Source organism: Macaca nemestrina, unplaced genomic scaffold, assembly GCF_043159975.1.
Source record: "Macaca nemestrina isolate mMacNem1 unplaced genomic scaffold, mMacNem.hap1 Scaffold_87, whole genome shotgun sequence".
Taxonomy (NCBI): Eukaryota; Metazoa; Chordata; class Mammalia; order Primates; family Cercopithecidae; genus Macaca; species Macaca nemestrina.
The window spans coordinates 176,353-190,374 of NW_027257878.1; the positions used below are offsets into that span (position 1 = coordinate 176,353).

The 14,022-nt window shown below is 49.5% G+C and overlaps 1 protein-coding gene across 12 annotated transcripts in view; it reads right to left on the reverse strand.

The window, feature by feature from the left end:
• The window catches only part of LOC139361655 (disco-interacting protein 2 homolog C-like), a 230,607-nt gene that overhangs the window by 166,300 nt on the left and 50,285 nt on the right, over window positions 1-14,022 (reverse strand). For 4 of the 12 annotated variants that reach the window (XM_071090404.1, XM_071090410.1, XM_071090397.1 and 1 more), the window contains exon 1: window positions 9,648-10,968. The exons of 6 other annotated variants lie outside the window; for them this stretch is intronic. The gene's annotated coding sequence lies outside the window, so the exon portion shown is untranslated. Of the gene's footprint in view, window positions 1-9,441; window positions 10,969-14,022 lie in introns of those variants that run through there. 2 more of the 12 variants (XM_071090393.1, XM_071090392.1) reach the window with 1 other exon arrangement.

Below are 14,022 nucleotides of genomic sequence, written 5' to 3' on the forward strand. Positions count from 1 at the left end.
AAGAAATTGGTTGAAGGCCGTTCCTTGGCTGTCAAACTTTTTCTCAATAATATTTTGTAAAATAAAAGCCTCAAACAGATCTTTACATTAACTTACAATCTATCAAGCAATACTGGAGCAAGCTTTAAATATTAGCCACATTCTGTCAGGGCTGACTAACATTAAATCAGTATCAGTCTCATGTCTTGTAGGATCCACAGCTCATCTTCTTAAAACCACTTAAGATTTCATAATTAACTCAATTAAACAATGTAAGTCATCTCCTTGATCTTTGACATGAAGGGGTAATTTTCCCCCAAAATAGTACCTCTTTCCTTGACATGATTTAATCTGTGGTTAGAGTATTTAACAGGATTTCTTTCCTTCTTAGAAAATAAAATATACACCTTTCCAATATGAAAAACTCTAACTGATGATGCCATAGCTTACCCAGGTCAAAAGCATTTTTTTTTTAAGTTAAAAAAAGAACCTAACTGCATCTTTGGACCTTATGTGAGGTAGTGTCCAGGGTCACTGGGACCTCTACTTGGCCAGTGTAGCTGGGTACCAATTAAAGACAGAAACCCAAGCATTCACTCAAAGCCCCTTCCCAGCTGTTCATCCTAGTGGAAGAAGCCATGAGTACAAACGAATGCGGCATTCTACGGAGGGCTTTGGGGATAGGCTGCTTGAGAACATCAAAGTGGTTCACGTCCCCCGAGTATAAAGCCAGTGACTGCTCTCAGCTTCCATCCACAGTAGCCAAGGTCTAGAATCACCTGAGTGCCCGTCAACAGGGGATGAAGGGAACGTGGCCCGAACACACACAGGAGCAATACTCCACCACACAGCGGAGAGCCCTGTCATCCGCGGCAGCATGGATGGAGTTGGAGGACATTACGTTAAGCAAACGAGTCAAGCAAGGAAACGGCGCATGTTCTCACTCATAAGCAGGAGCTGAGAGCAGATCTCATGGAGGCCAAAAGTAGGTGGTCAACAGGGCCCAGCAGAGCCCACTCATAAGTAGGATGGGCAGAGGCTGGTAATGTGCACAAACACACAGCCTAATGGGAACACGAGACCTACTATTGATAAATCAGCAGGGGGATGGCAGTGGGTCATCTACTGTGTATTTCAAAACAGCTAGGAGAGAATAACTTAACATAACCAGCACAAGGAAAAGAAACTAAAGTGAAAGACATCCCAAGTACACAGATTTCGTCAATATAGGGGTGAATCAAGGTATCACATGCACTCTGAAAATATGTACGTATATTATGTATCAACAGAAACAAAAACCAATGACAGAACCATTTGCGAAGCACGTGCAGGAGAAGAATGGGAAGCCTGACATGGTGTGGCTGTGTGTCCCCACCCAAATCTCATGCTGAACTCTAACCCTATGTTGGAGGTGAGCCCTGGTGGGAGGTGATTGACTCATGGGGGTGGTTTCTAATGGTTTAGCATAATCCCCCAAGTGCTGTCCTCATGATCGTTCTCCTGAGATCTGGTTGTTTGGAGGTGCATGGCACCTTCCCCTTCACTCTCTCTCCCCTTCCAGCCATGTGAAGACATGCCGGCCTCCCCTTCACCTTCCACTCTGACTGTAAGTTTCCCCAGATGTAGAAGCCTGTACAACCCACAGAACTGTATGCCGATTAAACATTTTTTTCCTTATTACCCAGCCTCAGATAGTTCTTTATAGCAGTGGAACAACAGTACAGCCCTCAGGACCAGCAATGTTTTCCTTCTACCCAGCGACCAACAAGGTCCTACACCGTAGCTGGTTTTCCAAAGCTTTGCCAGAATGCTGAAGCTGTTTTGGGGATACTAACTTTCCCCATCTCTGGCAAACCAGATGGGGCATCCTATTTGGCTCTTACCACCTTTCTCAGAGAAACCCCACCTCTGAAACAGCCTCCACCAGGGGCCTCCTTCAGCAGCAACAAAGCTGAGTGTTCCTTGCACTTCCCTTCTTCTGAACAAGTAAACATCTTAAGCTTGTTTTTCCATCTTCCCAGCTCATTGAAAAAAAATCTTATGCTTTCTATTTTCCTGACACACACACATGGAAGAGAAGTGCCGTGAGGGCAGGGGCTCTTGTTTTCCCGGATCTGAGCCTGGCCCTCAAACACTAGCCGAATACTAACACGATATCCAGAGGCAGAAATGCAAATATCCATATGACTTCAAATACCCTAAGGACCTAACAGGCCGAGTGGCCCATGTAACTATGGTGTGCTGGGCCATTCAACTGGTGTCCAAATCCCTGTCCAATTGAGCTCTTTAATTTCGAGACTTTTCAGACAGCTGTTTTGTTGTTGTTGTTGTTCTGTTTTGTTTTTATTAAAGGGATATGTTACAATTATAATCAAGAATATCCCAGGCCGAGTGTGGTGGCTCTTGCCTGTAATCCCAGCACTTTGGGAGGCCAAGGTGAGCGAATCACCTGAGGTCAGGAGTTCAAGACCAGCCTGGCCAACATGTTGAAACCCCGTCTCTACTAATACAAAAATGAACCAGCCATGGTGGCAGGCACTTATAATCCCAGCTACTCAGGAGGCTGAGGCAGGAGAATGGCGTGAACCAAGAGGTGAGGCTGCAGTGAGCCAAGATCGTGCCACTGCATTCCAGCCTGGGCAACGCAGCAAGACTGTCTCAAAAAAATAAAAATAAACCAATACTCCCAGTTAGTTCTTCACCAATGTCAGATACCTCAGTTTAAAGAAAAATATGAAAGCATGTTTTTATATTTCAGTGTTGAATTTAACCATATCTTTTAACCATACCTTTTAAGAAGATATGAAGATAGAACTTCCTCAAGGATTGGGGGAGAGAAAAGCAGTTAAGAAAATCTTAAAACCTCAGGAGAAAAACAAGTATGGGTTAAGACCTCAAGGCAAAACTTTTTCTTTGCACTTTGATTTCAAAAGAACAGAGATGCCCAAATTATGAACTCTCCCATCTGCATTTTATATTCGTCTGTGTCCTTTGAAAGGCTGGAGATGGGATCCCAGGTTCCAAAGTGCCTGGCCGTGGCTCACATCAGGCGGCATCTTTCACAGCCGTTTACTCCCCTGACTCTGCCTAGAGAGGTCTGTGGCCCAATTTACAAAAAAAAGGTCCTAATTTACTCACGTTCATCACTTTGAGCAGAGTCTCAAGAAATGAGGCAAATATTGACACTCCACAGAAGCAAGTACTCTCTTCCTAAAAGTCAAGTGTCAGGTTCCCATGAGCCAGGCAGCTTGCGTACAGAAAGCACTGGCTGACTTGCTGGTTTAATGTTAAATGCATTTAAAATGTTAAGTGATCAAACCCCCCTCCCAGTGGGTGTGCGCGTTGAGCTGGCTGCAGTAGTGATGCAGACCACGTTCTTTCCTTTGGTTTTGCTTCAAGCAGAGCACCCCACACCCAGGAAGAGGCCGAAGGATGGCATCGAGGTCTAGGACAGATTTAAGGAGAGCTGCAGGCTGACTGCCTCATCTGCAAATAGTCTCTCATTTCAGAGAAAATCACTGAACAGAGTTCATAACACGTGAATTTTTAAAATTCATATTTCTAATTTCATCCCATTAGAACTTTTGAACCTCCACCTCCCACCTAGAGAACGTCAGCTCAAGCCGATCACAGCGCAGTGCGATTTTCTATAAATAATGTGCACGCCTGCATCTGAGCTGAGATGTGAATGTCTGGAATGTGCCTGCCAGGCCCAGGAGGAACTGCAGCAAGTGTGGGGACACAAGCCGCTAAGGAATCTGATTTGGAGGGAACTGGAGGCAACTAAAACTAGGTCCACTGGTTTTTCTTGGTAAGGTTTGACCAGGCAAACTGTTATCACTGTTGCTAATTTATGGTAATTGGCATGGGGACTTAACAGTAAGTAATTAGAGCAATTACAGAATTTGCTACTCAATTACAATGGCACAGATTCCTGAGAATGGAAGATCTGTTGCCCAGGAATAGAGTTCAAGAGGTCCTCCCCATGCTCCGAGGAACATGGCATTTCCACGCACCTCTGCTTTGGTCCCTGGCCACCACCATCCTGATCTCGGCCATCTGATGGCATCAGTCCCCAAAGCTGGAAACACCTGACACCTCTTGTCACCCTCCCATCTGCCCTGCCTTCCTCCAGTCCGGGATATTCAGGGATGCCCACATACAGGACCAGGAAACCAGGGTTATCCCAAACCAGTGCCTGCATTCAAAGTCCTCCACGGCAGCACAATCACCAATGGCCAATACTCCCAGAACCTTCCACCTCAAAACGGGAGCACATCTGGATTCAAGCTGACAATGCTGCATTCTCTTTGCCATGTACACATGGAGGCATGTCAGGTTCCACCTAAAGGTATCAGGTTCCACGCTGCTCAGGAGCCCAAACCTAGTCACTCTGCATGATCTCAATTCACCATCCACAGAGAAGCCTGCAGTTTTCCTCTGGTGCACGGTGTGGATGGTGGATGGTGGATACATTTCCCCTGAAGACTCGGAAACAGAAGCCTGGCCAAGGAGGCCAGTCACCCCAGCCCCTGCAAGGCCCGGACGTGACCCTCTGCTGTCTGCACACAGTACCCAAGTCTAGCAGTGCTGGCTCTGTGGTGGGATCCATCTGGGCCTGCAGAGGACCCGGGGCACAGGAACCGTGCAGCCTGGCTGCAGCCGGAGGCCTAAGGGATCCCCACGAGGCTCTCCAGCCTAGGTGCCCTCACCACAGGCAGAGCCATGCAAGAGAGTTGCCTGCTGAACTGGAAACGCCCCAATCTGCTCAGCCAACACAGAAAGACAACAGCCACCTACAGCTGCTGAGCCCCGAAACGTGGCCACTGGGCCTGAAGGGTTGAATCTGGAATTTAATCTGTGAAGTTCTTTTCAAATGTGTTTAGCTATGTAATCAAATCTTTATTCTAATTAAATTTAAAGGAGCCTCTGGCTATGGGCTCCCTTCTCGGGCTTCACAGCTCCAGGGAGTAAGAATGGGAGAGAGAGAGGCCCAGAGCCTCTCTGCATTCTCCACGTTAATTCAACAAGTCATCATAAGGAAAGGCACTCCAGCAGGAGAGGTGTACACGGGAAGAACTGGGTTGGCCCTGACAAGCATGACCCCCATGGCATCACAGCTGCCTCAGGCAACAGGCAAAAGACAATGATGCCCACCTGGACAGGCCACCGGATGTGATGATGCACCCCCAAGCCCTAGTCCCACAGCAGCCAGAGACCACCCGCTGCTCATCCCGGGTGAAACAGGCAGAGCTACCCGAGCTATCAAAAGCAGGAAGAATTAAGGAAGCGATTCCCACGACACACGTGACACTCCTTGGAGACAGACACAGGCTTCGCTGTGAAAGTGCAGAGGACGGTGGAGTCCCTAGGCAGGCTGCTTCTTCCAACGATCAGGAAGAAACCAGATCCATTTCCTTGTAGGAGAATCATTTGTACCGTGATTAGACAGAAGACAGAAGGTGGCTGATGTTATCAAATCATCAAGCACCTCACGGCTGCTTCTCCAAGGAAGGCCTGGAAACTTGCAGCCACCCGCGTAGGGGCCGCAGTGTTTACAATGGAGATACGGGTGACCGAGGTCTGGCTTCCTCAGGGAAGCTACATTTGAACTTTCACCACTGAGGAATCGGTCATTTACAGTCACTCACCCTCAATGCAGAAGAGGGCTCAAGACACTGCACCAGACTTCAACACTCAGGGTTGGGGTTAGGGTCAGGGTCAAATTCACAAGTTTTACAAGATGTATTTCCTTGGGATGCCAGAAGAGATGCAGCTTCACACCCCCGACCTCCATGGTTTGCTTAGCCCCTTCACCAGTGGATCTCACCAACAGATGACACATCCACGCCTCATCCATGGCAGCACAGAAAACCGCTTGGAAGACAGCCACTCCCACCAAGCTTCCTGACTTTGGTGTTTAAAATCTGCATCTCATACGTGAGATTACACTCCTCCGAACAACGACATTGCCACTGTCATTTCACCCAAAAGGGCTTTAGGAAGTGACACGCGGTCCAGACGCCAGAGGTCGCCGGCCGCCTTACTCTAGCCTAATTCCTTTGTGCCTGTATGGAGGCTTCACAGATACAGCCCATTAATGACTGTATGAGAAGCTCAGGGCATAGACGAACTCAGTGCTGAATTTTTTCCATTTATCACCCTTTGTTTTGTCCAGAAGACAGCTGAGAAAGGCGGGGGCAGATCATCTCCTCGAGTGTAATGACTCTAGCCACTTCTCTTCACCCCAGGTCACCACTCAGTCAACACCCTTTTGAGAAACCAAAGCAATTCTGTTCCCTTCACTCTGGGTTCCAAGCACTAAATTCCTCCGTTTTATCAATTAGATTATCAAGCAGCCGTTTGTCATCTGGACTGCAATCTGATACGAAATTTAAAGCTAATTTAAGTTGCGGTAATAGCTCCTATTCACATTATAGATAAGGCATGAATGAAAACTTTAATCTGTTCATAGGACCAACTTTGTAAACAAACCAATTATTCAAGCAATGATTGTCTTCAGTTAGATGCAAATTACTTTGCTCATAAAAGATTTTCCAGTAGGAATTTTTAAATCCATGGTCTGTCTTTTCTGAGCCTGTCTCTGCACCTTCCCCTGAGTGCACAGCAGGACTTCTCAGGGCATCCCATCAGCAGACGCACTGAAGAGAATAAGCCCGCAGCCCGCAGCCCCCAGCCCAGGAATCAAGTCCGAGCCCCAGCAGCCCCTCGTCCAGCCGGGGCTTCCTCACCAGCACAGCACCCAGAGGTCTTCCAGGTTTAATGCCACGTGTGCGTGGAAAGTAGAGTGCTGGAAGGAACACAATAGACATTCAACAATGCAAATTCCCCCCTGGAACAGCCCAGCAATCCTCTACCTTCCCCAAAGTACCCATGCTAGGCAGGCGTAGAGTCCAATGGGGGTGCCTAGGAATCGGCATTTAACACTATTCTGATGAATAAAAGTTTGAGAGGTCGGTCAGCGAGAGGCTGTCGTGGCCTCCACTCATTTGCAGGCTCTGAAGAGACACAGATTCAGGTAACAGGCCAGACAGGACAGGACAAGGATGGGGAGGTGGAGGGCAAATTCCATGGACCACCATCCGCCCCGCCATCCCCACTGAGACTCCGTGATTTAAAGAGAGGCAAAGCCAGGGAGAAAAGATGCCCGCACCACACGAGCGACTGAGATTTCACCTAAAGCACGCAGCATGTGGCTGAGGGCCAAGGTTGGGCAAGCCAGGAGCACAGAACGGGGTTCACTGGCCCAGAGGTGTCTCCCACACCCACACCCCGTGCAGACCTCCCAAGCACTGCCTGTGTCTCCTGCCTGGTTTAGTTCCTCCCCGCCTTCTACTGTGTTGGTTTCTCAGCCGCCACCCACCACCACACAACCCTCTCTACAAGCTTGGTGGACTGAAAAGAGCGGGGGCGGGTAAGATCTGGGCTCTGGGGCCAACGTCCTGCCGGAGACATTAGTTCCAACCCACCTAGCTGTGATGTGAGCCCCCGAGATTTCTCAAATGTGAGATGGGAAGGTAACTGAACCCACTCACCAGGACGGCTGTGCAGACTGAGATTACATATAGCCACACCTCGGCATCCACCACACGTGGGACCCCAGTCGTGTTGCCCCTGATGGGAATCCCTCTATCTATGCCCCTTCTGCTACCAGAGCCAACTCCCAGCAGTAGCTGTGGAGGGTGCATCCTCTATTCCCACTCCACTCCCCTCCCATCGCTCCACGCCGTGCCCTGCCACGCAGCGGCCACCAGCAAATCCGGCCCCACTGGATAACCGACCACCAGCCCCCCCCTCACTTTGGGGCGTCTTCCACTTGCAGTTCTGAAGCAGGCCGAGAAACCGCCCTCAAGGGCAGTCACCTGTTCCTTATTGCATGTAATGACCTGCCACGCAGGACCACCAGCAAACCCAGCTCCACCATCCAGGCTCCTGTGGATTAACCGAACCCCCACCCCCCACCTTGGAGCGTCTTCCACTTGTGGTTCTGAAGGGGGCCGAGAAACCGCTCTCAAGGGCACTCACCTGTTTCTTATTGCATGTAATGACCTGCCAAGCAGGGCCACCGGCAAACCCAGCTTCACCGTCCAGGTTCTGGTGGGTAACTGCCCCCGTCCCCCGCTTCCTCCTGGGGTGTCTGGGAGGCTCAGAAACTGCCCTCCACGGACACTCACCTGTTCCTTATTGCACTAATACCTCATTTACAGAAATCCACTTTGACTTTCCAGCACTGCAGTTGTGACAATTTAGCAATCCTGCTTGCAAGCTACAAGAGCTTGAGGTCACGTCCACCTCACCAGTATCCCAGAGACCCAGCACTATCCCACTGTGTTTAAAATTCCAAAATACTCCTGCAAAATGCTACTGGCATTTGCTTTGCACATAAAATGCTAACAACCTTCAAGTGAAACAAATATCTTCAACAGTTTGGTACAATGACATGTGAGTTACACATCTGCCAAGTTGTAAAGCCTCATGCATTTATAACATTTTATGTACGGTCAAATGGTTCATTAATATAAATTATGAAAATCTCTAAGAAACAGGTTTCTTCTGGCATTAGATGACCAAAGGAAAACTGGGTTCTGGCTGGCTTGCGGGCCTGTAGAGGCAGACATATCTGCTGACACAACCAAGCTCCTTCCCACTGATGTGGCCTCATCCCAGGCCCCTCACCCGGATGCCTGCAGGCCCCTGGAGGAGCAAGCCTGACCTGTCCACATTTCTCAAATGCACAGCTGTTGCTCACACTGCAGATAGAGTTCAAGGCAAGAGCAGGCCACCATGCTAAAAATACCACGCAGCGTCCACGCCAGGTGACGGTGGTTTTCACTCCATCCCAAAGCCCCATGTATGAGTTTACAGCCATGATTACCACATGGATTTTTAGACCCTCAAGACATACTTTGTTTCCTTTTATGCAACAAAGTTAAAAGACTATCACTCAGATATAGGCTCTGAAACTGTGGAATAATTATTTGGGAACAGAGCCTCTGCCAGGTCAGGATTAGCACTTGGGACAACACCCCGTGACCTCGGTCCACACAAACCCATCCAGACCAGAAGCCTCCCGCACTGTCATTTCTGTGGATTTCTGTAAACGAGGTATTACTGCAATAAGGAATAGATGAGTGCCCTTGGAGGGCAGTTTCTGAGCCTCCCAACCACACGGCCATTTTCAGGCTGAAGCCGCACCACCTCCAGAAACACTGTCCCTCGCCGAGGTGTGCCTGGCTTCTCCCTTTTTCCAAAACTTAACAAAACCTGAAAAGGACAGGTCTGTGTAGAAAAACACAAACTACTTGCGATTCCTCTTCCCAGTTCACGCTGTAGGAAGCTCGTCTCGGCCCTCACCGTGTTCTGACTGTGGCTTGGTTCCCATAAGAAATAAAGTCAGAATTCTAGTCCCTGTCTCCTGGGCAGTGTGGCAGGCATACATACCTTCAGTTATATGAGGAAAGGCGTGGCGAGCCCCCTTCCTTCAGTAAAACTGCACAGTTCCCAGAACCCTGATGCCATCTCCCTCACACCACTGTGAACACCTGGACAGAGCACATTTCAATGCGTGCACATTTGTGGGCTAGTTTTCTATTTCTCCACTAAATCACCCCAAATTTAGCGCCCTAAACTCTGACTTATTTTCTCACATTTCTGGAAGCTGGAGTTCAAAACAGGTCCCACCATCTAACGTCGAAGTGGCGGCAGGGCTGGCTCTGGGGAAGCGACCGTCTCCTTGCCTCCCGCAGCCTCTAGAGGCTTCTGCATCCCCTGGTCCATATGGCACCCACTGTCTTCAGGACCCACAGCGGCTCTGACGGCCCCTCAACTGGAAGACGCAGAAACGTCAGGAGCCCGGGAACCTAGTGCTAAGGCCAAGCCTCCCCACCCTCCCAGCTCCTCACACACTCCCGTGTGAGCTAATATAGATTCCACTTTAACTAGTGTCACCTGTGTAAGGGGTAAGTGCCCAGCTGTGAACTGGTTAACCTCGCCCACACAAACCCCGAGAATAAACTCACAGGCCATGGACCACTCCACAAGCAATAAGCGACCACCTGCTCAGGGACCTCCATGCCCCAGCAGAGCCCTCCGGTACCTCCTTGTGAGCTCAGACTGGCAGCAGGGTTCTGCAGCGCCAGAGGGCCCTGGATAAAAAAGACAGCTCCCATATCGGGAGGCACCGCCCGCGGTTGGGTTCCCAGTACTTTAATAGCCCAGGTGGACAAGCCGGGGCGCATGCAACCCCATCACCAGAATAACGGCTGCACGTGGCGAGTGCACGGGTGGCCACCACTCAGCCCAGCTGGCCGCGCTAAGCACATCACCACCGTGACGCCCAATCAGATTGAACTGCTGGAACAGTCCCAGCATCGGCCCCCAAGAACATTCTGGATCACAATTCAGAGTAGTGATTGCGATCAGGGCCACATGTGGCTGAATGTTTTTACAGGAGGACACCACAGCTGGACTGACGCCACAGCTGGATCTGGCTGGACTGAGAGCATTTCCCACTGGACATTCTTACAACACCATTTTATTTGCGCTTTATTAAACTTCTATGGCTTTTTTCTGCTTATCTACTTTATGGGAGTGTTTCTTGTTCTTATGACTGCGGTGATACTTCAAGCTACAACTATCAATGTGTAAATTAGTTTGGAAGTCGCCTTATCATTAAACATTTCACAAGCAAGCAGTCAGAGGCACCTAACCCGGAGGCCTCTTTTCTTCTCTGAGCCAAAGCTACCTTGGACTCAAAGAAAATGGCACATGGAGGGGGGCTGGATCTCCAGCGCCCATTCCTAGGGAGCCTCCTGGGGAGCAGATATGGAGGGAGAAGCCCTGGGTTATGGCACTGTCGTACTAAAGAAAAGTCTATTTGGGTAATGTAAGCACCAGACTTAAGAGATTAAGCAAACCATGAAAAGAAACTACTAACCACAGCTTCTCCAAAACAGAGCTAAACTCCCTTTAGTTTGAATTGGAAAAGCAGAAGTGATGATCAGGATACAAAAAAAAAAAAAAAAAAAAAGAAAGAAAAAAACAAAAAGAAATGACACAGTATCTGAACACAGGAGAATAATCAAGGGCCACTGTCTCTTCCTGTGTCAGTGGGAGCCTCGCATCTAAGCTGGATTTAGAAGGTTGCTACTTTGGACTGAAAGGTATCCCCAACTCTAGTTTGTAAGCAAGTGGAGCAGAATGCTTCAATTATTTCAAGGTTTAGCGGTAAAGCTCTGCAACTCTTACAACCATTTTAATTGGTGTGAATTTTAAAGTGACTCAATCTGTTGGCTGGAGTATCTAACGGCTTAACCACGGGGTCACGTTGGAAAATTTTTCCAATTGCTTTTGTTTTTCCTACTGAAGATGCATTTGAACGTTCTTGTAGTTTGCAGTTGGCTGGTTCTGATGTTTGGTCCTGAGGAAGCCCAAGTATCCGTAGAGGAAGAATCTGAAACCTCAAGCCACTCGAGTGCTGTCTGGACAGATGGAGACCCCAACCCGAGGGCCACTGACGGGCTCAGCATGGGCGCAGGGCCGCCCGATGCAACAGGCCACGTATTTGCCGGTTACAAAACATCATAAGCACACACCCCCAGGTGTGCACACACGCTCTGTACACATCTGTCCCTATCAACACCAGCACACACCCCCAGGTGTGCACACACGCTCTGTACACGCTCACGTCTGTCCATGCCAACGACAGCATACACCCCGAGGTGTGCACACACGCTCTGTACACATCTGTCCCTGCCAATGCCAGCACACATCCCCAAGGTGTGCACACACATTCCATACGCGCTCACATCTGTCCCTGCCAACGCCGGCATACACCGCCAAGGTGTGCACACACGCTCTGTACACACTCACATCCCTCCCTGCCAATATGAGCACACATTCCCAGGGGTGCACACAGGCTCTGCACATACTCATGTCTGTCCCTGCAGCCTGAGTCAAACAGTCACAGAGAGGCAGAGGAGGAGGAAGAAGGATGCGATGGGCACTAAGGTCCTGGGCCAGTTCCCCTCCCTACCTCGGGAGAGACCCCTCATGTGATCCTGCCATCACTCACCCTTCCGCCTCCATCCTCCATCCTCCCACAGGGATCAGGAGGATGCCCACTGCACAGAGCTGTGATGAGCATGAACAGAAGATGGCAGGAGCTCACGCCAAGGTGCTGAGCACGGGGCCTACGGAGTGCTTCTTTCTGCTGTGGCTGACATCATCAAACAGAGACTGACACAGCTTCTGCAGAGAATGCCACTTGCTAAGAAACTGAAACGTGTGACCTAGGAGCCTGTGAAGGTCTAAGAACAAACCAACAAACCAAACGGTTTTGTTTGTTTTTCAAACACCATAGCCTGTTTTTTCTTTTTTTTCATGCTCTACCTTGGGTATCATTTAGTTAAATTTCAAAGTAAGTCCAATAATTACACAAAATCACAGGACTGAGCATGGAGCATTGTTTCACTTCATGTCCTCCAGCCTTTAGGACACATTAAGGAAAGACATGATTCCAGGATTCCCATTAGAAAGGCTGCCCTGAGGCACCTGCTGGGGCAGCCAAATTGCAGCTGTTGATGCTGCCCCCAAGCTGCTTGGATGAAGCAGAAGATTCCGGAGATCTCCTCTCTTCTGCCCCTTGTCCAGGAGAGAAGGTGGGGGGAGAAAGGTGAGAGAAGATAGGAAGAAGGAGAGGGGAAGGAGGGAGAGAGGAGGGGAGAGGGAGGGAGAGAGGAGGGGGGAGGGAGGGATAGGGAGAGGGAGGGAGGAGGGGCATGTTCCATCCACCAAGGCAGCTACACTGCAGAGAGAATGGAGGGTGTGTTGCCTCTCAGGACAGCAAGTTCAAGCTGTTTATAATTGTTAGCATAAACAGTGACCAGCTGAGGACAGGGCTGTCATTGGAGTTGACGTTTTATTTTCATAGTTGATATTGGGGACCTGGACCTAAAGCAGCGTGCCTTGCCCTTTTGCCAGATGGGCCTATGCTTCTCTATACTTGAGTCTATTTGACTAAATACCCGATATTGACTAGGAATTATGACGTGTAGGATACCCCTTACCACAGTAACATCAAACTCATATTCTAAATGCAATTTATTCAGGGACTGGCTTCTAACTCTGGGTGGGAATGTTAAGCTCAGTCCAGTTCAATTCAGTAAGCATTTATCAAGAAACTCCTAGACCAAGAGCTCTGTTAGACACTGGGTATGGGGGGTGATGGGGATACGAAGATGTGGAATTAGAACTCGAGAAGCTCAAATGCTTCCATTTAATTCCCTAATGCAATTACTAAGCTTCAACCTGATGGCTGTAATGTCTAAATTCACTTTTTCTTTATTCCAGTTCTACATAACAAAGCATAAATAATCACAGAGGAATGATTCTGTGTTGGACTATTCAGTGGACAGAGAAGAGCATTCTGACCAGTGTGAGACACTGTCTTCCTTCTCAGGGAGCCCGTGAGGTGGCTGCACAGAGCACACGCGTGAAGATTCAGGAACACGAGCATCAGGTGATGGGAGGGGCACGGAGGCAGCACCAGAAAGATGCCTGCCGAGAGGCCGCTGCAGCCAGGCCGGCCGGGAAGGTCACGGGAGTGGGCGCAGGCATCTCCCTCCAGCCGCACTTGGTTTTCATGAGGACGCATGCACGGAAGGGGATGACACCGAAATGCTGTGGCGCTGAGGGGAGGAAGGGAGGGACACAGGGCCGACGGCTGGCCCCCACCCCTTCCGTCCCTGCCCCTATGAACGCTGCCAAAATCAGCCCCAACGGGGAGAAATGAGGTGGGTGAAAGAGGTGGACAGACTTGGCTTCCATGGAATTCACAGATTCCAGTCATTAAAAATCCCTTCTGAGTTTTCACCTGGAAAACTTTGCCAATGTACTTAGGGACAAGAGGCGGAAGATGAAGCCAACACAATTGGGCTCAAACTGCCACCCTTCTCCTTCTCTCTTCATCCACCACCCTCCCTGGGCCCCTGAGTGTGAGAACCAGGAGCTGCACAGCCCAAG